The 27,950-nt window shown below is 35.7% G+C and overlaps 1 long non-coding RNA gene and 1 pseudogene across 2 annotated transcripts in view; one reads left to right on the forward strand and one right to left on the reverse strand.

The window, feature by feature from the left end:
* Nucleotides 1-10,024, reverse strand: part of LOC306660257 (roquin-2-like) — a 12,945-nt pseudogene extending 2,921 nt beyond the window's left edge. Inside the window, exon 1 of the transcript in view lies at nucleotides 9,860-10,024. The product of the transcript in view is annotated as a roquin-2-like (transcript). The remainder of the gene's footprint in view (nucleotides 1-9,859) is intronic.
* LOC306660608 overlaps nucleotides 1-27,950 on the forward strand; it is a 601,149-nt gene that overhangs the window by 516,815 nt on the left and 56,384 nt on the right. The window lies entirely within an intron of this gene.

Consider the following 27,950-nt stretch of genomic DNA (forward strand, 5'->3'; position numbering starts at 1 on the left):
TATCATTTAAAGTTAATGTTTCACTATTCTGAGTTCTGAAATTGTCATCAGGATGTATGGCTTCAGTTCAGTTTTGCTACTAACAAACTGCTTAACCTCAGGCAATTCTTTTCCCCTTTCTAGTCTTTAATTTCATCTTTTCTCATTTGGTAAAATGAGAGAATATTAGAGTAGATGATTTTACAGTTTCCTTTCAGCTCTGATACTCAAGTGCTTGTATAAAGTGTTAAAATTTGTTATAGGTAATAAGATAAGCTAGCAATGAAATTGCAAAGAAAGCCTCCAGGATATATCTTTAGCTATAATCAGGTGACCTAGAGGAAAAAAGAAATTTCTTAAAAAGAGGAGATCAGAAGAAGAAAGGAATCAAAGGTGACATGGAAAATAATGGGAAGGGTGAAAAAATAGTAGAAACAAAATTATCTAAAAACCAAATAAACAAGCAAAAATGACAAACATGGGCAAAATAAAGGAACACATAGCCTGATTGCATAATTTTTTTCTAAAGATTCAATCACAAAACCAAGATTATTAAATTTTGTCATTTCCCTATCTCTACAATTATGTTATGCAAGTATCTGTCAAACTGTAAATCTGCCCCATATTTAGCAGTTGCTAAATTACATGTTCATTGACCCGCATCCTCCTAAATCAGATTTACTTTTGTCAACAACCTCACATGTCACTCCAAGTGATACTAATTTTCTACACTGCTGTCCTTCTATGTCACCTATTTCCTAAAACATGGGTAGTGCCCCTGCACTGAAAGGACCAATTTCTAATGTAACCATATAATGAAGTAATTTTATTTTCTGATTTTGGCCTACATGGGCTTTTACAAAGACTGGTGCAATAGCATCTTTCAAGAGCACCAGATGGATGTGGTTAAATGAAGTTGGATGACAAGTTGGTAATGCAGGAAATAAAAGAGACATGGTTACATTGCAGAAATAAATGGCCCAGATCTCATTTTCCAGACTGATAGGATACAGTGTGGGGAAAAAACATAAAAAAGTACATCCTAAGCATTCTGCTGTCTTTTTACTTGACTTAAATTGATTGCATAATTATTAACCAAAATAAATATGGTCAATTGCATTAGCAAATGTGTACATCCAAAAGCATAAAAGAGTTCAAAATGCTGTTTGAATTTCAAAGGATAGAGTAAACCAGAACAGATAAAGCAAAACTCTGTTAGTGTAATCTTAGTATAATCTTTCAGAACTCTCTTCTCCTGGATGAAAAGATCAGTCCATAACTCTGCCTTCTTCCAACCTTTGGCAAATAATAGCTTCATTTATTGAGAACCTTCAAAACAACTGGGGATAGTCTAAGGATTTTATGTACAGTTTTTAAGGAAATGATGACGGGCACTTTTTTTTTCCCCATGTGTTTTTATCTCTATTACACAGAAAAGATAAGTAACTTCCCCCACGATCCACAATCACTGTGAAAGCACTGAGTTTGATTGAAGTTAAAATCTTAATAGATAGCCCTTACTCCATCTGCCACTGCTCTTCCATGCACTTGGATTTCTCCTTCAGAAATCAGGATTCCTGGTTTCCTGAAGCTCAGGGCCTTGAGACACACTTATATAGTTTTAAACTTGAGTAGCTCTGCTACTCACTAGTTTAAATTAGAGAATGATAATGTCTATACAGAGGACTACTACAAATGAGAGGACATACATGTAAAAGACTTTTTCTCAGTTGAACATTTTGTAGTTGTTCAAATAGAGATAGTGTTTGTCATTTTTTTTGGTATCAAGTAGATTCATGTCAATGCATATTTCAGAAAATGCCCTAAATTTGTGTCATCTCACTCTATTGTCTCACCAGGATAGCTCAAGTCCTTCTTCTGGATCCTAGAGTTGAGGAGGTGAGTCTAGGCACCTGCCCTTGCCCAACACGCACATACCAATGGTATTTGCCTAATTTGTCTTACAGGAAACTTCTGGAAGGATGTGGTGCACAACTAAGAACTCAGACTTTTAGTATACACAAAATTTAAAACTATCAAAAACATCTCTACTTGAGTGGGGAGATATTGGAGTATATAGTAATTTAAACTTTGAGATTTATAGATTCATTTCTATATTAGCTATATTTGCTAACAGAGTTTGTGGAAACGATTTCATCCAACTTCACTGCACAAAAATAAAATTTCTTAGACACAGATACTACTTTTCTAGGATAGAAAAAAAGTATCTTGAGGCTGAGACTGAAATTATTTAACTAGCCCTCCAGTATAATTGTTTGAACTTTGTATTTCCCCCCTTTCTTAAAACTATTCAGCTGAAACTATGCTGACATTTCTGAAAGATTATCTTTCATTCACACACTTTAAAAATCCTAAATAGTATCATTATAATCATTAGGGCAGAATTTCTCCTTTTCCATCCTTGATAATTAAATTAAGATTACAAATAGGTTAGACTTTTATTAAATAATGAAACAAACAAACCTTCAGTAAGTTGTTATTTACATATATATGGTAATATACATGTATATTATAGAACAAATAAATTATATAGAGCCTATATGTGCATATACCTACCAGGGCATATACCTCATAAGGAAAAGCATCAAATGTGACACCATTTTTTAGCCCCCCCAAATTAATGATGTTCACATTTATAAATGGTTAAGAACCATCTAGAGAATATTATTACTTTACACATAAATTATAAAAATTCAAATTTTGATATAAGTAAAACATTTTGATATAGATAAAACATTAGAACACTGCTATACTGACTTGTTTCTGAGTAGTTCATGGTTGCTTTCACAATATAACAAATTTGAGTTACACAAAGTCTATGCTATTTGTTGTCTGAACTGCTAGAAGTAGTTTGTTATTTTCTGATATAAATGAAATATTAAATGGAACTACTCATTGTTCCTTTTGTGGTACTTGGGTTTGCAGAGTTGCTTAAAGCTTGGGTTTCTGAACCTTCATCTCATTTACCCACATGGGCTGTCTTAAACATCACTCTTCTGTCTTCTCCTGCAAGTTTATTTCAGTATAGCTCAATCACACTTCTTATCTTATGCCCATTCTTCTAGCAGACTACTCCATGATGGCCACTACCATTTTCATATAAGGAGTGATCTCAACTTCTACTTTTCCTCATCATCAGTTCTCGGGGACGGGGGGGGGGGGGGACACTTCCACTCTCAATTTTTAAAAAATTGTCTTATTTTTCCAACTCATGGAATGAGAATATTCTAATACACACTGAGCTTCTAATGCTACTTTTTTCACTTCCTTATACATCAGTGTTATTTTTCCTATAGAATGCATACCTTTGATATATACTCTTACTAATTTATATTATTCCCTTCTATCTAGCTATTTATTCCATTCCTTCCTGCAAATATGTGTTAGTTACCTGCCAGACACAGCAGAGGATGACATACATCTTCTGACTTGGTAGAACCACCTTCTGATATATGGGAATGGACACATAAATGATTAGAGCTTCCATGTGGAGAGACCATATGTGATATGGTGGTAGATAATATATATGACATTGCAACATGCATCATTTGGATCCAGGAATTTTGAAAATTTAGCCAGGTTTTTAAGAAATCATTGATACATGCATATTATTAAAAAAAGTCTTTGTCACGGGGATAAATCTGAAATGCCCAATGAGAGGGAATTGTTTAAGTAATTTAAATACACTTATACACTGAAATAATAGACATTTAAAATTTATGTTTATACAAATGAAAACATCAATAACACGAAGGAATGACCATTGTTTAATACTAAGAGAAGACATAATATAATGCTAAAAAAATAGTATATTCTCAAATAGACCTGTGTAGGCAGATATCTATAATAAAGTCATATATAGTAAAAGATAACATCTTTAACTGGTGATCTTACCTCCACTATCCCATGTTCTTACTACTTTCATGTTTAGAAAAACTGAGGATAATTTTTAAAGAAACCATGGGCTTATTAACCAATGGTCCCCTCTCCCAGCTCATGGATTTTTCCCATAGTGAGGACCTTTCCAGGACACTTCATATTTCAGTGTCTTTTCTAATTTTTCTGGTATGAGCTTGTATGATTTTTTCAGTCAGAAATACTTCTGCTTGCTTTCACTTTAATTCCTTACTGTGTCCTTTTTTTGGTACTCCAGTACAAACTAGGACAGGTCCCAAATAACTACTTAATTCATCCGAGGCTTGTTTACTCTGCTTCCTTCATCAATGATTTATATTAGCTCCAGAAGATAGAACTACATAGGCTGCAATAGACCTGACTGACACTTCCTGTGGAAGATACATTCATGTGAAATAGTTACTTCCCTGAAATAATTTTATTTTAATTTTAATCACATGGGGATGCTCTTATCTTAAAACTAAAATCCTTATTTTGCTGAATTTGACTCAAAGTAGGAGATACAGCTGGTAAGAACATCTTGAGTTTGAGCTGTAACCTAGCAGTTTCTTTATCAACTCCCCTGTTCCTAGATGAAGAGGAAATTTCTTGGCTTTCCTATTATTATAACAGAATCAAAGTCATGATCTATAGGAAGGAGGAAACGCAAGTCAAATTGCTTTAAAACTACAAACTATCATCATTAAAATGTTTGAATTCCATTTGTAAAGACTCAACAGATGCAAGATTTTAAACATGCTGCTTATACTATATAGCCTTCGGAATTTCTACATCTTGGCGTTCTTTTGAAAATAAACTAATTCAGATAATATGACTGAAAACCAATAGTTTCTAAATATATGTTAGTTATTATTCTAACATGTCAGATACTATTGCTGTCAATAAAGGGCTCCCTGCCATATGTTCACAGAAGCTAATACTATGGCACTGGATTTTTGCAAAAAGAAAATGTTTTATTGCCTGGTCAACCAGCAAGGAAGTAGAAGCTAAAAAATAATGGAGCTCAAATGATGTTATTAGAGTCCTAGACCACAGTCTGGACACTGAGGGGTGCCACACAGACCAGGCTCTGACATCTGCCACTTTTAGAGTTCAGAGACAGGAGTGGTGGTGAAGCAAGAAAGGAGCTTATTCATTTCAGCCACACTAAAAAGCAGGGGGACTGACATTCTAAGCCTATCTTCAGGGTACTGACATATGCTCCTAGATTATAAAGGAGAAAAAAATCAGGAGGCAAGAAGTGAAAATAAGCAGCCTTGATCTGATTGATCCTTGTCTTAAGTCTGATTCTGCATCCTGCTGTCTCTAGGGAACTGTGGAAGTTGGTCTAACTCCAGGGGGCAATTCAGTTTCCAACTGAGGTGATTGCTTGCTCCTGTGAAGGGCAACCTTGGTGTCTGTCCTAGGATAATTGCTTCTGTTTAGGGTTCAGTCCCATCGTGGGTGATCTACCTTCAAGGCTTGTTACTGCTAGAATATTACTCTTATCATGCTGTTGTCAATCTTGAAGGATGAGAGAGATTAGATAAATTAAGGACTAAACACTTTGTATCACCCATTTTTAGGCAGACATCCTTAAGTAATATTAAAATGTCTGTATGCAGTACAGCAGGAACCTGATCCAAAATTTGAAGTAGCAAATAACACAGATATAAAATGAAGGTAGAATTGCAAAGCTTTTATACTGCTTTTAGTTACCCATTGGACATCTGCAGGCCCAAATGAGGCTTCAGTGCTTTTTAGCAAAAGTGATCTCTAAGTCCCTGTTCCAGAGTTAGTAGTAAGGGACAGGGAGAGATTTAGTATTCTTTGGTGAAGGCCTAAATGATCATCATGGCTTTTCACACAATGCATATTTCTTTTGAGGGGAAGTTATCATGCTCTGCCTAATGAGAGGGATTTGGACTTGTGACTTCATTGACTGGATAAGGTGACAGTTTCTGCTCATGTCCCTTTTTGAAGAGTCAGTTCCAAACGAATTGATTCTGGAGGTTTTCCTTGAAAGATAATTTAAGAATTTTGTTACTTAAGAACTTTGTTATATCCAGGTGTGTTCGGGCCTTATCTGATTTTATTATGACATCTGACTTTTTTTTTTTTTTTTTTTTTTTTTTTTGCGGTGCTGGGGATTGAACCCAGGGCCTTCTGCTTGCAAGGCAAGCACTCTACCAACTGCACTATATCCCCAGCCCGACATCTGACATTTCTTAATGAAGACCCTGTGGCATAAGAGTTCCTCCCTTGAAAACATATGTTCAGGTACATTGGTAAGCCTATAGGAAAATGCATGAGAAATAATGGAGAACAATAGCATTGAGATCAGTGAACTTCATGCCAGGCAACTTTTAATCAGTGATTACAATGGTGCCTGATTCATTTGCTCATTTTTTAGAGTGTATGTGTGTGGGACCTAGTATGTGCTACATGTACAGTAGCAGTGATGTAGGACAGATGAGGCTGAACACTGAAAGAATTAGCAGGAATCTGGTTTATTTGAGTTGCAGTGGTCCAGAAGAACTAATTCCTGAAAAATCTCTGGCACATTATCCCTCTTCTCTCTGAAAGGACCTGCTCTCTCCCTGGAGAGTGTCCCCTCTCCCTTTTCCTGTTCCTTCAATAAATTCATACCTGTTACTTTGAGCCACATACCTGAAATCTTTCTGACTTGTTCTCAAGAACTGGAGTTTGAAGGGGGGAGGGATCTTCAAATTGCCTAAGTTTTTCACTTTTAACAAATGAAAAGGAATACAAATAGTAATTCCTATTAAAAATCAAGTGCTCCATAATGATCTATTGAGTTTAAAAGGTGCTTAAATTTTTCTTTCCTTTGGATAAATACTGAGTAGTGGGATACCTGGATCATATGGTAGGTGTATTTTTTATATTTGAGGAACTGCTATGTTATTTCCATAATTGATATAGTAATTTGCATTTCCACCCAGAGTGTAAGAGTTCTACTTTCTCTACATCCACACCAACATATGTTACCTTTTGTCCTTTGGATTATAGCCATTCTAACTGGGGTAACATGACATCTTATTATGTTTTTGATTTCCACTTTTCTATTGATTTGTGATGAATTTTTTTCATGTACTGATGATTATTTGAATATGATTTTGATAAATGGGTATTCAAAGAATTTACTAATTTTATTGCAAAATATTTGTTTCTTTACATTAGAATTTTTTAGTATTTGGGATATTAATACCGTAGCAAGTTAATGTTTATGAATACTTTCTCCCATTATGCATGTCTTCATTCTGTTGATTGTTTCCTTTTCTTTGCAGAAATCCCTTAGTTTGATATAAGGCCATTCATCTATTTTGTCATCTCTGCTTTTGGGAACTTATCCAAAAAAAAAAAAAAAAAAAAATCATTTCCACATCAATGCCTCATGTTTCATCTAAGACTCATCCTACTAGTTGCAAAGTTTCAAGCCTATGTTTAGACTTTGATCCATTTTGAGTTTATTTTTGTGTAAAGTGTGAGATGAGAGTTAATTTAATTCTTCATATGGCTATCCAATTTTTCCCAGCACCATCTATTGAAGGGACTGCACTTTCTCCAATGTATGCTTCTGATGACTTTACAAAAGTTCGCTTGACTCCAGTTGCATGATTTTTTTTGTGTGTTCTGCATTCTGCTAATTGATCATTGTATTGATTTGCATTCCAAAACCATGCGGTTCAGTTATTGTTGCTTTATAGTATGTTTTGAGTACAAGTTTTGCAGTGCCTTCATCTTTCTTCTTTTTTGCTTAGGATTGCTTTGAACCGTCAGATTCTTTTGCAGGTATTAATTTTATGATTACCTTTTTCCCTTTTGGTGAAAACACCATTGGTATTTTGATGCAGATTACATTTAATCCATAAATTGCTTAGGGAAGCCTGGACCTGAACGTTTGTATTTTGTTAATTGTATTTTCTATGGCTTTTCCTTCTTTTTTCCTTCTGTAATACAAAAACTTGCAACTATTTCTTCACTTAATTTTGTTCCATAAGACTTATAGCCTCCTTCATTTTTCTTTCATTTTTTCCCTCTTTTCTCCGTCTTCTTATCTTGACTAACTAGATTATTTCAAAAGACCTGTGTTACAGCTCAGATATTCTTTCTTCTGATTGATCCATTCTGTTGTTGGGACTCTTGGCTATGTTTCTACTTTACTTACTGAAATGTTCAGATCCAAGATTTTTTATTCCTTTTCATGGTCTTTGTATGCTGGATTTCTATTCTTGTATGTCTCATTTCATTGAATAGTTTGTATGTATTCTCTGCTATCTTTTGAAGTTTCCTCAGAATCATTTGACTTCTTCTTCAGTCAGTCAGTTGGCTGCCTTTTGTTTTTAGAGAGCAGTTTTGCTCTTTGGGAGGCGTCATATTACTTCATTTTTTCATGCTTCTTGTATCTTTTTGTTTTCCCTTTCTAAACAATTTGTTCTAATTAGTTATACATGACAGCAGAATGCATCTTGACACATTGAACACAAATGGAGCACAATTTCTCATTTCCCTGACTGTACACAATGCAGATTCACACCATTGGTGCAATCATACATGTACATAGGGTAATAATGTCCATCTCATTCCACCATCCCTCCCACCCACAAATACCCTCTCCTTCCCTCACTCCCCTCTGCCCAATCCAAAGTTCCTCCATTCTTTCCTAGCACTCTGCCATTGTGGCTCAGCATCTACCTCATATCTGAGAAATCATTCGGCCTTTAGTTTTTTGGGATTGGCTTATTTCAGTTAGCATGATATTCTCTAACTCCATTCATTTACCTGCAAGTGTTATAACTTCATTCTTCTTTAAGGCTGACTAATATTCCAACATATGTACCAGACCTTAAACTATACTACAGAGCTATAGTAACAAACAACATGGTATTGGCACCAAAATAGACATGTAGAACAATGGTACAGAATAGAAGACACAGAGATAAACCCACATAAATAAAGTAATCTTATTAGGCAAAGGAACCAAAAACATGCATTGGAGAAAAGATAGCCTCTTCAACAAATGGTGCTGGCAAAAGTGGAAATTCATACATAGCAACATGAAATGAGACCCCTATCTCTCACCCTGCACAAAACTCAACTCAAAGTGGATCAAGGACCTAGGAATTAGACCAGAGACCCTGTGCCTAATAGAAGGAAAAGCAGGTCCAAATCATCATGTGGGTTTAGTACCTAACTCCTTATGACTCCTGAAGCACAAGAAATAAAGAATCAATAAATGGGATGGATTCAAACTAAAATACTTCTTCTCAATGTGAGGAAAGAGCCTAGAGAATGGGAGAAAATCTTCACCACATGTACATCAGATACAGCATTAATCTCCAGGATGTATAAAGGACTCAAAAAACTTAACATCAAAAAAAAAAAAAAAAAATCCCCAATCAATAAATGGGCTAACAAACTGAACACACACTTCACAGAAAAAGATATATAATTGATCAACAAATATGTAATTTTTTTTGACATTTGTAGTAATTAGAGGAATACAAATCAAAACTAATTTCATTCCACTCTAGTCAGAATGGCAATTATCAGGAATACAAGCAACAATAAGTGTTGGTGAGGATGTAGGGGAAAAGGTACACTCAAACATTGCTGGTGGGAATGCAAATTGTTGCAACCACTCTTGAAAGCAGGATGGAGATTCCTTAGAAAATTTGGAATAGAACCATCATTTGACCCAGCTATTCCATGCCTTAATTTATACTTAAAGGACTTAAAATCAGTGATGCAGCCACATCAGTGTTTATAGCAGTTCAATTCACAATATGTGGAACCAAACTAAGTTCTTCTTGTGTCTTTACATCTATCAGATCAATTACTTTAAATAATTTTATAGGATGGCTTTTGTCGTAAAGAGGTTTTCTCCTAGAGATGTGTCATAGGGCATCATGTGAGGAGGCTACACTGGCATGGTTCTAGGTACATGCACTAGCATAGTCTGAGTAGCTTCTTCTGATGTAATCAATGTGGCAATTCCTGTGTTTATCTTCATGGCCTGGGCCTCAGGCATTTGTGAGATCTCCCCCAGCTGGGATGCAGCTCCCTCAGGTGGTGAATGTTCACTAGTGGGTCTGGACACCATGCACATGGGTGCACATGTAGGATACCTATCAGTTTACATGGGTCATATGGAGTAGGGCCATTTCAGTGGATCTGGGTGGGTGTGGCATAGCACCCCCAGTAGCAGGGATGAGACAGGGTGTTCTTCAGCATCTGTGGGCTGTGCAGGTGCTTTTTCAGGACCTCAGCAAACTAAGATGCCCAGGAAAAGCTACTCAGGGGATGGAGGTGGGTGGTTGCTACCTGGGGCCTTACTGGGAAAAGCATCTCAGGCCAGGCCTGACTTTGGCCAAGCCCTCAGAAAAGCTGCTTTCGTGGTTGTAGGAGGTTGGTGCTGGGCTTCCTAGGTCTTTCTCAGGGCTAAGGCCCTTAAACCACTTTGAGCGAGCATTTGCCCATTTTGTGAGATCAGAGATGAGTAGAGTCTCAAATTGACACTGTGAAAAAAAAGGCTGAGTGTTAGAGGTGGGGACAACTTCAGCTGAGCTCTTTTTCCAGGGTAATACAGTGGACTAGGATCCTTAGAAGTTCCCCAGAACAGGCTTGGGGTCTGTAAGGGCTGCATGTTTCTACACTGTCACTGGGGGATCCTGCTCACCCTTTGCCCAAGAGGCAAAGTCCCTCTTGGTTCATGGTTCATCTCATCCTGGGGAGAAAGGATCCAGGTCAACTGGAATCTCCATGTTGTTACCATCTGGGGTAGTAGATACATTACTTCTATTCAGGAAAGAAATGAAGAACCAGGACACAAAGATAGCAAGCCAGAAGCAGTTTTATTGCAAAGGCAACAAAGGTACAGAGATAGAATTCTTGGAAGAGATGGTGAGGGAATTTTGGCCTGATATTTTTGTGGTCTCTGCAATTTCCTCCTTTCCTTTTTCCTCTTCTGTCCACATACTCCTCACTGTTATTAACTGGTGCCCCCTCTGTCATGCATTGGTTTTAGTTTTTCTATTAGATCTTAGGAGCATAAGTACAGAAGTGTCTGTCTGATTGGGTACCCTGCATGTGTTCACCAGTGCTTTCATTGAGCAGGAAGTTGATCTCATCAGAAGACCCTCTCCATGCTCCTTTGTTCTGGTCTTGCCCCCCCACCTCCTTACTTGCCATCTTATCCTGACTGCCTAAGCTCTTCTATATCTCCCTCACATGCTTCATGGCACCTCTGCCAATCCCTATTATACACTGGAGCTTTCCATCAAATATTTGAGAGGATTAGCAGTTGCTGTTTTCTTTATTTTAGCCCTTTGTTGTGGAGGGTACATCAGATACCACTAGTCAGCCATCTTGCCAATTTCACTCTTTGATTCAGGTTTTTATGCCTACTCACCTACTTGATTTCCTTTTTATTATTTCCTCTAAAGATGGTTGAGATGTCTTAAGTAAAGAAAGATGTAGATCATAACTAGAATGTGATATGATAGAAAATTTATATATTAAAACAATACTCAGTTACAACTTGACCCCCTAACTTCCTTCTCTATACCTCACATCTCTTGATCAACCCACATGTGAATGTTTGTTAAAGAGAGCAATGTGGACTCAATATCTAATAAACATATTTGACATGTCTTCACCCAATCTTTACTGCAAACATTTTATGATATTTACTGAGAAATAATAAATTTAAAATCAAAATGAACACTTTAACTTTGTAACTATTGTTAAAATTTCAATATGTTTGACATTGACTCTCTACTTGCCAGTTTTTTCCTCTCTCAGGGCACATGGTTCTGCTTCTCATGAGGTAAGTCATTTATCCTCTCTAGAGCTCAGTATCTGAAGAGGCAAAGCTCCATGCCCCATACACAAAATGAATACAAAGGTGATAGAAGGGGTAAGTATTCATCCAAAAATGCATGAGTTATCAAGTGACTAAAGACTGACTTTTATTCATGTTTCCCCAATGCTTTTATTTTGAAAAGTGACAAACATGAAGAAGTTGAAAAAATACTGCAATGTACACTCACACAGACAACCTGTATCTTGTCATTAATATTTTGTCTCATTGTTTTCATTTCTTGATAGAGTACAAGTGGATAGATAGGTACATATGTAGATAGGTAGGCAGGTAGATTGCTTTTGCTGACCTATTTGAATTATAGACATATTTCAAACCTAAATACTTTGATGCTTCTTTCTTATGAACCACTATTTAAGTTCTTTTCTTTTGGTGAGGTGAGGTCAAGGGTGAGTACTGGGGATTGAACTCAGGGGCACTGGACCACTGAGCCACATCCCCAGCCCTTGGATACCAAGAGGAAAAATATATTCATGAGGAGATGAAATATTTAGATACAGCTTATCATTTTCAATTCAGTGAATCACCTCAGCTGTGGTTATTGGTATTGTACCTGACCACATTTCCAGATAGGCTGAGGGCATGTTCTCTGCCACAAGGCTCAAAAATCACATAAAAATATGAAAGTTTAGAAGAATCAACAGCTTCCTGGGCTTTAGATTGATTTGTTAACTCTTGAAAGTTCATGAGTTAGTGAGCTCACCATTTCTGAATGTGTTCATAAGGAGTTTGAATATATGTGTGGTTAAACACAGCGTAGCTTCAGGTGATAAGTGTCAAAGAACCTTGCCAACTGAGGGTTGTATAGTCCTTCACAGCTTCCATTCTATGGGGCAGGATATCTTCAGCAGACTAATTTTATTACTGGTGTTTTAATTTTTAGATTGGATTCTCTGAGTACACATATAGAAATGCATAGAAGAAAATACTAATTAATATTAAATCAGAAATAGAAGAAATACATTTGAATTTTTAATTTTAATTATTAGTCTTCTTGTTAATGAATAACAGAATTGTGATATTCTTAATTTCCATCCATTTGCCAGCAAATGCCATAATTTCATTCTTCTTTAAGGCTGAGTAATTACTCCACTGTGTATATATAACACATTTTCTTTATCCATTCATATGTTACTGGTCACCTAGGCTGATTTCATAACTTGGCTATGGTGAATTGCACTGCTATAAACATTGTCATGACTATATCTCAATATCATACTGATTCTTTTTGGTAAATACCAAGGAATGGGATACCTAGTCATAAGATGGTTCAATTCCTCATCTTGTGAATAATCTCCATACTGTTTTCCAGAGTGGTTGTACTAATTTGCAGTTCCATCAACATTGAGTATTGTACTTATTCCTTACAGCATTGTCAGCATTTATGATCTTGACTAACTGGGGTGAGATGAAATCTCAATGTAATTTTGATTTGTATTTTTCTGATTGCTAAGGGTGTTGAATATATTTTTCATATACTTGCTGGCCATTTGTTATTTTTTCTTTTGAGAAATGTATATATAGTTCTCTTGTCCATTCATTGACTGGAGAATATCAGGCTAAGTGAAATTAACCAGTCTCAGAAAGTAAAGGTTCAAATGTTTTTTTTTTTTTTTTCTCATAGAACAAAATAAGGGAAAAAACAGAGTAAGGGGATATTATGAAAATAGAAGGGAGATGAGTGGAGTAGAGGAACCCATTGAGGTAAGGGAGGAGGGATGGGAAAAGGGAGAAATTGTGGAACAAAACTAACCAAATTATACAATGTACATATGTGAATTTAACATAGTGAATTTCACCTTTATGTGTATCTATAAAGCACAAGTTAAATAAATAAATAAATAGAGGGAAGACCAGTAGAGTAGAGGAATAGGGAATAGAGAGGGAGGAGGAGAGGAAAACAGGAAATACTAGGGATTGTGCGATTATGTCAAAATGAATCCCAGTATTATGTATAACTATAGTACACTAATACAAACATTTGAAAATATAGTTGTGGAATTATTAAGTGTAAAAGAGTTTTGTGTGCATGTTTATTATGGAATTTTAGATTTGAAATAATCTTGAAAATCCTGCCATCTCTAAGGAGAGTCTTTTAATGTCAGTCAAATAACAAGAGAGTCTTAGTAATTGCACATTGTTTTCACTGTAAATATTTATTTCCTTTCGTCCCTTCACTTTTGTTAGCATTATATTGATTTTTAAAAAATATATGCATAAAAATGTAGAACAGAATAAAAAAATGCATAAAAATACTTGTGATTTAGATTTTAAGACTTTTTTTAAAAAAAGCAATTCTTTTACATAATCTGAAGAAAACAGAGTATTGGTAACACTTTCATTGAGAACCAGTGATGCTACCCAAGCCTTTCACTTCATAGATGAGGAAACAAGTTCAAAAAATAAATGGCTTTTCTCTAATTACTAGAGTTATTGAACACTGTTTCATATACGTATTAATCACCTCTATGTTTTCTCCTGTAAAGTGTCCAGTTCCTTGGCCCATTTATTGATTATGTTCTTTGTATTTTTGGTGTAAAGTTTTGTAAGTTCTTTATAAATTTTGGAGAAAAGTGCTTTATCTGAAGTGTGTGTGGAAAAGATTTTCTCCCTCTCTGTAGGCTCTCTCTTTCACATTCTTGATTGTATCCTTTGCTGAGAAAAACCTTTCTAGTTTGAGTCCATTCCATTTATTGATTATTGCTTTGATTTCTTGTACTTTGGGAATCTTATTAAGTAAGTCTGATCCTACACCAACATGATGAAGATTGGGCCTACTTTGTCTTCGTTAGGTGCAGGGTCTCTGTTCTATTTCCTAAGTCCTTGAAATAGTGTCAACATCTTTAGTAATTAGAGAAATGCAAATTAAAATGACTGTAAGATTTCATCTTACTACAATTAGAATGGCTATTATCAAGAACACAAACAATAATAGATGTTGGCATGGATGTGGGGGAAAAAACACACTTTTATATTGCTGGTGGAGTTGCAAATTTTTTACAGCCACTCTGTAAAGCAGTGTGGGAATCCTGGGAAAACTTGGAATGGACCCACCTTTTGACCCAGTTATCCCACTCTTCAGTTTATACCCCAAGGATTTAAAATCAGCATACTACAGTAAAGCAGCCATGTCAATGTTCATAGCAGCTCAGTTCATACTAGCTAGATTGCGGAACTAACCTAGATGCCCTTCAACGATGATAAAGAAACTGTGGTATATATACACAATGGAATATTATTCAGCCATAAAGAAGAATAATATTATGGCATTTGTAAATAAATGGATGGCATTGGAGAATATCATGCTAAGTGAAATAAGTCAATCCCCAAAAACCAAAGGCCAAATGTTTTCCCTGATAAGTGGAGAATGATATATAATGGGGGTGGGGTGCAGTGAGTGAGAGTAGAATGGAGGACCTTTGGATTATGTAAAAGGAAATGAATGTACGAAAAATGGTGGAATGAGACAGACATCATTACCCTGGAAACATGTATGATTACACGAATGGTATGAATCTACATTGTGTACAACCATAGAAACAAAATGATGTGCCCCATTTGTGTACAATGAATCAAAATGCAGTCTGTAATAAATTAAGAAATAAATAAATGGTTTGCCCCATTATCGCAAGAAAAAGGGACATAGTTATAACTTAGAGGTGAGCATTTTGATTCTCAATAATTCTATTACTAATCAAAGTGAGAATTTTAGCAAAGAGAGGAAAATATGAGTCACAAAATTTTTAGAATTACCCCAAAGTTCTATTTGAGAAAAATTTAAAATTTGGTAATTAATAGCATGCATTTTTTAATTTGTCATTGAATGGGATCACATTGGTTGACACATGTTAGTTTAATTCTGCATAGGATACTTTTTTTTTTTCCTACTGTTTTACTCACTGCTTATTTTAACACCAACCTGCTGTATGAATATCTCCAAAAAAGAGATTGAATATACTTAAATAAATTAATCTTTATAAGGATATCTGCAATATTTTACAATGTCAAATTTTACAAATTATCAATTAACAGGAGAATCTTCATGATGGTTTTAAAGTAAAATAACATTTCTTTCTTGGGAGGATAAAATCATGTCTGTAATGGAATTAAGATGTAGGAATTCAAAACTCTAAAGCACTTGATAAGCAAATACTTCTCTTTTTGGCATAAAAATGTTTTCATTACTCAAAAGTGAAAATGAAATTGCTGTGCATAGTTTTATTTAAAAATATTTGTATATTACTTTCAATTTCCAGTCTTTTAAATTTTTATTTTGAAACAGGGTTTTACTAAGTGAAGGAGGGTCTTTCTAAGTTATTGAGGCTGGCCTTGAATTTGAGATCTTCTTGCCTAAGCTTCCAAGTCACTAGGCTTATAGCTGTGCACCCTGCACCAGCCTAGTCTTTAATTTTATTGTGTATTTTAAGATATATAGTACAATATTATTAAGTATGTATATGCATCATGAAATGGTTACTACAGTGGAAAAAATTAACATCATCATCTCCATTACCTATTTTTCTCCCTGTGGCAAGAGTTGCTTATACTAATTAAGCAAAATTCTCAAATACAATACACTATTATTAACAGTAGGCCCCTTGCTGAAATTAGATCATTTGACTTGTTCATCCTGTATATTTCCTACTTTTTATCCTCTGATCTACATTTCCATATTTCCTGACCCTAATAATTGCTTTTATTCTCTTTATATATTTGATTTTTTAAAAAAATTTCATGTATGAGCTCATTTAGTGTTTTTCTTCCTGTTGAATTTATTTTACTAAGCACAATGTCCTCTAGGTTCATCCACATTTTGACCATTAGCAGAATCTTTTCTTTCTTAATTGTAGTAATATCTCCTTACAGCACATACACAATTTCTTTACCCATTTATCTGCAGGTGTTTTTCCTCCATCTCCATCTACTGCAAACAAATGCTGCCATGAATGAGAGAGCACAGATGTCCCTAGGAGGTGATAATTGCAAAGGCTAATGCCCAGGGATTATCCCCTATATTTTCCTTCTAGTAGTTTTAGATTCTCAGGTCTTATGTTTAGATTCTTTATACATTTGAAATTATTTTGTCCATAGTGTAAGGTAAGGTACAATTCATTCTATTGTCGGTAGAAACCAAATTTCCCACCCATCGTTTTTGAGGGGAAATTCTTACTCCCTTATGTCTTTTTGGTGTCCTCGTTGAAAATTAGTTGACCATATATTTTTGGATTTATTTCTGGGCCTCTTTTTTCTGTTCCACTTTTCTATGTGTCTGTTCATGGACTGGTAATATGCTGTTTTGTTGTACGCTTTGAATATAATTTCAAATGAAGGGGTGTGTACTTCCAACTTCTTTCCCTAAGAATTGCTTTGGCTATTGAGGTCTTTTGGACCATTTAAACTTAAACTCCATTTAAGTTTAGGATTATTTTTTTTCTAAACTTTCCTTTTTTAAATTTTTTTCTTAACCAAACTGTATCCAGTTTTATTAAGGACATATAATTGTGTGTGTGATTCCATATAGATTTTAGGACGGTTTGTTCTAATCCTTTAAAAAAAAATCCTAATTCAAACTATATCGTTTTACTAAATTTTTGTCTTAAACAATCATGGTATTTCACAAGACTAACAACTGTTAAAAGTACACAAAGGCTTTACAAACTTCCTTATTTAATGGATTCCCAAGAGTCAAAAGCCACTGTAAATCTCAGTGAATATTTGATCTGCATGGGGAGAGTTTAGAGGGAGGGTTTCACATTCAGAGTGTTGTTTAGCAACTTTCACAAGCTGACCCTGATTAGAAGGAATGAACTAAAAATGGAAGGATTATTAATCTGGGGATCTGCAATCTATAAAGGAAGGTGCTGCATTTTCAAGGAATGCCACCTGAGTGATACCATTGGGAAATCTAGATTGCCTGACATACTGGTGACCAATTTTAGAGGGTCAAGTCCCAATCTGAAAAAAGTTAATTCTATTGCTGAAGCCAGGCAGGAAGAGGAGGACATTAAAACTAATTTTAGTTTCTCCATGCCACAAGGTATTTATGCAAAGGTGGTTATGTGTGTCATTGTCAAGAATTCCTTATTCTGGTAGTCAAGAGAAAGTTTCTTAAAACTATACAGGAAAGGAATTTTCTCCCACAGCAATTCAGCTTCAGAGACTTTTATTAGTGACACAAGCTTCTTACTCACAAATCAACACTAAAGTGCCTGTGTGCAAGCAATGTAGCTTTAAAAAACTAAAACTAAATTCTGCATTTTATACAACTTGATGAAGAAATAGTATTTAGAAGTACACATTTCTTTTTTTAAATTTTTTTAGTTGTTGATAGACCTTTATTTATTCGTTTATTTATATGTGGTGATGAGACTTGAATCCAGTGCTTCACACATGCTAGGCGAGTGTTCTGACACTGAGCCACGACCCCAGAAGCCACATTTTTTGGAATTTTCTCTCCTTTCTTTGTAGGAAATTTTAGACTTGGCTTTGGCTTTCAGAGAACCAGTTTTAGCACACAATCTTGTGAATCTCTGTAGTTTGTTCTTCATCTGGCCTAATTTCCATTAGTGCATGCTGTCCTTTCCCTTGACCATGATGGTCACAGTGGCAGAAGTAGCTCCTGGCTGCAGAAATACAGACAACAGGCAGACTGGTATGTTTGGGGTGCTTCTTATGTCTTCTTTACACATCTTCTGTTTTTTTCTGTTTCTATGAAGAATGACAATGGAATTTCTTGTAGGAATGACAGTAAACCTATAGTTTGCTTTAGGGTAGTGAACTCACTCTTTAAAATATTCTTCTGATTCATGAGCCAGAATATTTAGCGTGTATTTCTGTTATAGTTTCAGTGTTCAGGTCATTCAACTCCTTAAATTTATTCCTAAGTATTTTTATCACATCATAAATGGGATTATTTTCTAAATTTATTTTTTTCTAAAATCATTGTATACAGAAATATCACATATTTTTATGTTGCTTGTATATCCTGCAATTTTTTTTTTTTTATGTGGTACCAATTTTATTTATAAACCCATATATCCAGAAGGGAAAAAAACACCAAAGGAAACATACCAAAAATTCAACAATGACACTGGATTCTTTTTTTTTTTTTAATTTCCTTATTTATACTTTAATGATATTTAATGATGTCTATCATGAAATGTATTATGCTGAATCATATGAAGTTGCCATATTATAGGTCAAAAATGGTCAAATATTGGCAATTTCATATTCTTAACATACTTAATTTCATTAATACTAGCTTAAGTATATATAATTAATTGTGTTGTATTTGCTATAATTAACTTATTTAAGTCACATTAACATAACAATAATATTTCATCATCATTTGTTATAATCATTTCATTTGTTATAATCAATTTATTAGTTATTAATTATAAATTAAGTTATAGTAACATATTAATAACTTATAATTAGCTATGTTGTTAATAAATAATGTAGCTAATCATGCATATTTGTCTTATTTCATTTTTAGTTCATGTTGCAGTCCTCCCCTCCAAAAGTAAAAACTTCAAAAAAGCCACAAAGAGTTGCTTAGGTATGATTAAGAAAATGTTTCTTTGAAAATATACTGCCTATCTGAAAGACTCAAGGACCATAAAAGAATGAAGAAAAGAATAAATGAATAAATGAAACACCTGAAACCTTATGAAATAAATTACATAAAGTTCTAGAACTTGGCATATTTATTTTATCTGCCACAAAGACTCTTAATCTGGTTTTGGTGCTCCTAAGATCACTGTTCTGAAGAAATCCAATACAAGATTACAATTTACATTCTAAAGGTCTGGATTAGACATTGTTACTCCTCTAAAAAACCTAAAATATCTCAGTTATATTCACTGACATTCCATACTTAGGATGTAATGGGTCCCTCAAATTGTTGGCAGTTCAGTGTAAATATTTCTTCAACTGACAACTTTTAGGTCTAATGTTATGATTAATATATAACAAAGTACTTTCTTTAAATGAGAGGTAAATAGCCAAGACATAAAACAAACCAGAATGGAGTATATTTCTAACTAACACATGAATTATGAATGCTTTCTGCAGCTTTTTTTGTAATGGTAGAATTGTGTATTTTATTGTGAACAATAGGATTTCCATTTCCCTTTCTAGTCTTAATTATTAAATAAATAACTCCAAAGTTCTATTTTAAGTTCTGGGACAAGTTCTCACAAACTGTTGTTACCGTACCACACAGTGTGAGGACTGGCTCTGCCAGAGCCCTCACGTCATTAAAATCTCATAAGGCATGAAGAGCAGATCTAATCTGTGAAGCAATCATTTTAGCAGGACAACCATCACTGAGTTTGCTTTCTTTATGGTGATAAAAAGAAAAAACAAATGGGATGGAAAACTTGGAGTCTAAGATCAAAAGAATCTTAAAATATTAATCTTACTGAGTTAGATTTGTGGTAAGGCAGATTCAACAAGAGAAACTGAGTATTATCTTTCTAACTCCTCTATGTCTTTCTCTCCAAAACTAGTGTGAACACACTCTCCCTTCTGTCTTTTCTTTCACCTCTAAATTCTGTGTCACACAATTAGTGTTCTGGCTACTTCACCTCATTTTTATAAGACCTTAACTACCTCATTAACACTTCACAAAGATTACAATCATTAAGAAAGGACTGAAACTGGATATGATTTTTGAGAATCCTCTGGAATCTGGTGCTGTTTGTAAAAATAACTATAAAACTTATAAGTTAGAATTTTATTCCATTATCATCATCATATATGTAAAGCCTGCCATGTAATGATTTCTAAAATAATCTATTAAACTTTAACATACTACTTTTGTTTTATAATTTTAAAATATTTTTAGGATAAAAGTCATACAAATGTTAAAGTTCAAATTATTTCACATTTTTATTTATTTTCGAATTACAAGGGTCATGTAAAGCTATTTCAAAAGTAAACATTGCAAAATTCAAAGCTTAAGTAAAAAAGAGAAAAATTCCTAATAGCCCCACAGTGCCAAGAGATAACCAGAAGTAATAGTTGGTTCTATTTCTCCAACTATGCATAGAGGTGCTTTCATTTTATTGTTTTGTTTTGTTTTGTTTTGTTTTTGCCTCTTGGAAATACATGGCAGTGTCTCCTCATAAGAGTTATCTAAATTCTTTCATTTACACATAAGAGAAACGAGCTTTATTAGATAAGCTATAAAGAGATAACCAATAAGCAGAAAATTCTAAAGATGATAAAGCTTTGCCAGTTTGGCCATGCTGTCGCTATCATATTAACTATAGAAAGTTGTTGGAAAATACAAAAAGTCAAGGTAATAAACTTCAAATAAGATACTCCAAATTCAAATCAAGATTACAGAGGTTTTAGTATGGACCCATACAGGTCCTGGATTTCCTAAAGTAAAGCATAGTAAGACAGATCTACCCTTTCCTAGGTTGCTGGCTTTAGCAAGTGAGTGTCCCTCAGTGTTCCGCAAGCCACAGGCCTTTGGAGCAAAGCACAATAGCACAATTTTCACAAGGCAGATAATCCTAAAGGTAAGAAAACAACATCTGCAAACAACCAGAGGAACTGCAATAAGAGATTCAGCAATAGACCCAGAGGATTCCAGAGATATAGTCTTTGCTTATCAAAATAAAAGCCACAACAGAACAATTGTTCAATCCAATGCGCTATGTTCTAAACTCTCTCCAGATTAATTACTGTGGAGTCTGGCCAAGCTCATTAAAAGGGAAACTCTGGCCTCCTACCATGATTGGTGTTTACTGCTCTTCTAAACTAGAGGGCTCTCCCAGCAAGGTCAAGGAGGACTTGGAGGAGTCACCAACTCCTGGGCTTTCTTTACTGATGGTAATGAAAGGATTTGTCTTTGAATACCATTTTTAAATTAGACTTCAAGGATCTTCTCATATTTGCCTTCATTTTTATATTGAAAAATTGGTTCCTTTCTATTTTCTTTGTGCATCTCAGATCACTGGTTATATTTTATAGCTACTGAACAATACATGCAGGCCTCTGGAATCTGTGATCTCTCAGATGAGTTATCAGATAACTCTGATGAGCTCTTCAAGCACTCCAGAGTATATGGTCACTCGGGCATTTTATGTTCCAACAGGGTGGAAAGACAAACCTTTTTCTTCCCCCTGAAACAGGCTTCCTCCACCCGCCCTATCCACCTAAATCTCTTGGGCCTACCAAGGGCCTGACCTCCCAGTCTCTATAGCAGAGGGTGAAATTTTGCAGGAGGAAGGCCCAACAGATTAAAGGCCTCTGTTCAACAAATATTTGCTCACCCACTCCAGCAAGAGTAAAAGTTTGCTACATGTTGCCTGCTTGGAGTAACAGGGAGAGACCTTCAGGAATCTTGTTCAGCTGGTGACAAATTTAGACACCTAATATGAAGGTAAATAATGAAGTCCAAGCACCCAGAACACTAGGAAAAACCGAAGGAATTTACCAAACTCATGATTTCACATGAAAACCAACACAATTCCCATCAAACAGAATCTCTATATGATTTCCAAAGATATTTATGCATTATTGCTTTCCCTGATGGTCTCAACCCAACTATTTTAAATTCTAAAACTACCTTACATAAGACACTGTTTTCCTAAAATTTGACCTGTACTGTTACACTGACTTCTTTTTTCTTTTTCAGAGTATTTCTGACCATCAGAATCCCACCTCTTGCTTTCCTCCCCAAAATCTCCCCATTTTCTCACCCTCATCCCAAATCTCTGGGATGTTCACTCTTTATAAGTCTGAAAAGACAAAAGGCCAGAGTAAGAAAACATGAAGCTGTGGGAGAAACATCACATTAAACTGTCACCGACAGGAAAAACCTGGGAATTGTGTGGTCCACACTGCCCAGACCTCTATGGAAGACAAGGCCTGGCACCCAGACTTGAAGAAAGGTGACAGGGAAAGGGTGATATGCTTAAACTAATTCCCTAAAGTCCTCTGCTCCCAGAGAGTGAGGATGAGCAATGACTGGGGCATGGCCAGGTAGCGCAGCCGTAAAGTTCCCGTTTTTCATTTTTTTTCCTCACTAGTGAAATCTCAGCTGCTTTTTCAAACCCATAGAAGAATCCCTGGCAAGCGCTAGGTTTCTTTGGTCAGTGACAAGAAGCGAGAGTGGAGCTTTTGCAAGTGGGTGCTGAGCAACACTGTGGTCAGGGCTTCTAGGCAAACGCTGGCATTCCGGATGAGCTGACAGACTGGGGGAGAGGGACCGGAGGGAACTAGCTAAGATCTGGGCGCGGAGACCCAAGGCGGACAGGCTCCAGGTCCCATAAACGAACTGATTTACAGCACCCCCAAGCGGGGTTCTTTTCTTTCTCGAACCCCCCAAGCAGCCGGGACCCGCGGAGGCACTAGCCGGGAAGCAGCCGCGATTAGTGTCCTAATCCCCAGTCCCGACCACGCACCGCGGTGGGCGCGTAAGGCCCGGGCAGATACCAGCAGGGAGTCGGGGCGCGGCGGCGGGATCCCAACGTCCCGCCCGCAGGTCCCGACTGCTAGGGGCGCCGTGGGAACCGGGACCTCTGGGACTCCGAACCGAGACTCAGTTTGTAGGGTGGAGAAGTCCGTGAAGTCAGGCGCGCAGGTAAGGGGGCGTGTTGACTGGATGGCGGCTGTGTAGGGAGACGTAGAGAGGGCAACGAGAAACCCCCGCCCGCCGGGGCCCGCCCCGCGCCCACGGGCGACGCGAGCGCTAACGCCAGCCGCGGCCCACGGAGCCCGCCCAGGGATTCCGGCGTCCCGTGCCCCAGACTGGCACCTGGAAGACCCGGACCCCTCCCAGCCTTGCAGGCGCTCCCCCACCCCGGGGCTGCGGGCGTGGGGCCCTCGGCGCCCGGCTGCTGGGCTAGGCACCGCGCGGGGGGCTCCGGGCGGGGCTGCGACCCGGGGTTCCGACATCCCCTAACGCTGGGGAAGCTCGGACAGGAGCAACGTCCCGGCTGGAGAAGTTGGGGGGCGAGCGCGGGAGGCTGCCGGTGAGGCCCGCGAAAGCGCCGTGAGAGCGAGCCAAATGGACGGTGGGAGTCAAGAGCGCGAGACGCGCCAGGACTTACCGAGCGGCTCCCTCTTGCGGGCCCGCGCCGCCGCCTCTGCAGCTCCCGCTGGCCCTATCCTGCAATTTTAACTGAATTAATTTGTTAATTTATTAGTGTTTTGGTGGAGTCTTTGGGATTCTCTATATACTTGCAAATGACAAGATCCTGTAAGTATAATTTTCTTCTTTTTAATTTTAGATCCCTTTTAGTTCATGTCTAATTGCTCTTGGTAATTAGTTGCAATACTATGTTGAATAGAAGTTGAAAGGATGAGCATACTTTTCTTGTACCTGATCTTAAAGGAAAAAGCTTTCTGTTTCCCCCAGTGATTATAAAGCTAATTGTGAGTTTTTCACAAATGGCTTTTATTATGTTGAGAGACATTCTTTTTATGCCTAAACTGTTCAGAGATTTTTATCAAGAACAAGTGCTGAACTTTGACAAACATTTTCTGCATCAGTTGGCATGTTCATATGGTTGTTATTTTTCAGTCTATAATGTAATATAGATCTGATCAATTTGCATATGCCAAGTCAGTCTTCCATTTCAGGGAAAAATCCCTACTGATCATGATGTATAATCTTTGTGATGCTATTGAATTTGATTGATAGTATTTATTGAGGATTTTTCCATCAATGTTCATTAGACATATTGACCTGTAGGTTCCTTTTCTTATAGTGTCTTTGTCTTTGATTAAATTTTAATTGTAAAGTCTTGTGGTCCTTGGTTTCTCTTTATTACAACTTCAGTCTCTTCATTATCCTGTTATTTTTAAGGAATAAATTCTTAATAAAAGAATTAAAGATAGAAACTAAATTCATTTTAACAATATACTGGTTTATATATATGATACAGTACTTTAAAATATTAACTACATTAAAATATCAACAGCACATAAAACTGAAACTTAGAAGATATTAAAATATTTTTAAGTTGTTACTGTATTGGAAACCAAAGTAAAGTGGGAAAAAATGTCATTTGATCTATAACTCTTGGTAACATACTTTTAGGAGCAAATATTTTACAGAATTATAAGTAGAATGAATTTTGAAATTATAAAATATCCAATAAGCACAATCATGTATTAGATCTTATGGACTACATAAAATTTTAAGTGATCGCCCCACCTTTGACATCTATATCTGGCAGAAATACAACAGAGATATATAAAACCAAAAAATCTTGAAATATTTTATATAACTGATATAAATATTAAGGAGATTATTAAAAAATGAGAGTCAGAATCCATAGGTCAGTGGTATAATCTCAAACACAAAACTGAATGAGGCATTCTCCAGCATCAAAACTGAAAGGTCTAAAGTACACTTTAAAAAATAAACAATAATGACAACACAAACAGATCCATGTATTGGAGCATTAAAAAAAATGGCATTTGCTGGTAAATGGATGGATTTAGAGAATATCTTGCTAAGTGAAATAAGTCAAACCCCAAAAACCAAAGGCCAAATGTTTTCTGTGACATGCTGATCCTAATTCACAATAACCGGTGGAGGGAGTGTGGCTAGGGAAGAATAGAAGTACTTTGTATTACATAGAGGGGATTGAAGGGAGGGGTATGGGAGGGGGTAGGAAGGACAGTAGAGTGAAACGGACATAATTGCCTCATGTATATATATGACTGCATGACAGATGTGATCCTACAATATGTGTAGTCAGAAAAATGAGAAATTACATTCCATTTATGTATGATCTATCAAAATGAATAAATGCATTCTACTATCATTTACAACTAATTAAAACAAATAAAAATAATTTTTAAAAAAGGAAAAAGAAAAGTAAAAGCTCCCATAGAGAAAGGAGTATCTCCAGTTCTTAATACCCTGAGTCAAGAGGACATACCCAAAATTCCCAAATATCATCTTCCTGAATTACTTATCTGATTCTTCTTGCTTAATATCTCACTTTAAATGAAAATTCAAGCTTGCCAGCCCCCTTGTGTATGTGTGCCAGTAAATAACTGTGGTATTCACCTTTTTCCTCTTTAATATGATCAGGTGGCTCCTTGTTTTTCCTTTTTGCTGATTTTCAAAGATTTCTGTCTCTCAATCTAACCTCTGGCATATTAAATGTTTTCCACAAAATCTAGATCTGAGTTTGGTGCAATCCAAATGTTACCCATGGCTTGAGTTAAGTCCCTAACTTTTACTGTTAGGCCCCTATTTTGCAGATCCATTTGAATACGTTTTATGTCTTTCTTTCACCTAATTGCTCTTGCTCGGAGTTCCTAACTAAGATCAATAAGGAAATGGAGGAAATACTTGGCCCTTATTTCAGATGTAAGTAGAAAATATTTTAAATTTTCACTATTCAATGAAATGTTAGTTCTGGGATTGTCATATACACGTTTTGTTATGTTGAGGAAAATTCCTTTCATATCTAGTGTATTGAAGGTTTTATCATAAAATGATACTAAATTTTGTCACATGCTTTCTGCGAATCTAATGAGATGATCTAATGTGTTTCCCCCTTTGTTGAAGTAATATATCACATTTATTGTTCTGTGTATATTGAAGCATCCTTGTATTCCAGGGATGAATATCAATTAATCATATTGGATGATCCAATAAAGTTGCATTTGGTCTCCTAGCAGTATTTCGAAGATTTTTTTAAGGTGGATTCACTAAAGATAATGGTCTATAATTATATATATTTTTATAATGTTCTTATCTGGCCTTGAAAGAAGAATTTAGAAATACTACTTTCACATTGAACTTCTTCAAAGATTTTAAGAAGAATTGATATTAATTCTCCTTTAAGTAGTTGGTAGAATTCAGTCATGAAGTCATCAGGTCTTGAGCTTTTCTTTGATGGGTAAAAGGCAGGGCACATATGATGTCTATTGACAGTTACCTCCTGCCTATCTCCCACATCACACTGAAGTGCCTTCAGTTTTCACATTGCTGGTTATACTGATTTTCACTCTCTACATTCTTCTTATGTGACTCTTATTTCATATTTTTCTGCTTATCTTTGTAGAACTCAGGCTACAACATTACACTGATTTTCATTCTTGGAACTCACACATACCTTGATATACACACAGATATAATAATGTGTGTAAAACATTGCTATATATGTATATCATTATATATTATATACATGCATATGTTATACATATACATAAACATACATATATAATTTTTTTATCCCAGTCAAGTCCAAAATTCACCATTGCCATGGCCATGTATCTCATCTAGAATATGAAGAAAAAGAGAATCAAAGCTAAAGCTATTATGTTAAGAATAATAGTTGCTAAATATAGTTGATTCTCATCGTTCACAGTTGTTATTTTCTATAACTACTATAATAATTCAGAACTACTAAATTATAAAACCAAAGAAGTGTTTCTAATTGGAAATACAGAGAAAGACTGATGTGTTACAGTTCAACTTATGATTTTTTTTACTTTACAGTGGTATAAAAGCAGTGCAGAGTCAGTAAAAGTCTATTTAAAGTCTAATATTTTTAATGACCAATCAGTATATAATCTTGCCTTATGTGTTTTGTTTAAAGTCACCTTCTTTAATATGTATATCACCATATATATATATGTATATATATATATATTTATATATATATATATTTACCCTGGATCTCATTGCCAGTGGCACAATAAGTACTACCTCTATGTTTGATAAAACACTTTTTTTTCTGTGAGACATAACACAATTTTCTTCTGCTCCAGGGAGTATGCCAGTATTGTATTTGGGGTAGGGAATATGATGATGGGAAATTATAGGAATAAATAGTTATAAAATTCTGATAAAAGTATATGTCTTGCTTTTCTTATCAACTTTGATCAGTATTAATACAAGCGGGTCTCACAGTAACAGTACATTCCTCTTTAAGAAACTGATCAGGATACTTGATTGATTAATGTTCTCATTTCTTAATACACTGTTTTGCTTTCTTAAATTTCACTCATTTTAAACAATCAAATCAGAAACAAACATAACAAAAATGTGGAAACTATTACTCTAAATAAAGCACTAAAAGTAAAGTTGTTTATGTTATCAATTAGGAGATAAGAAGGAAGGTGTTGCCTTTTTTGACCTCAGGAAAAATCTTGTGTTCTGCAGGAG

The sequence above is a fragment of the Sciurus vulgaris genome (assembly GCF_902686455.1).
Source record: "Sciurus vulgaris genome assembly, chromosome: 4".
Lineage (NCBI taxonomy): Eukaryota > Metazoa > Chordata > Mammalia > Rodentia > Sciuridae > Sciurus > Sciurus vulgaris.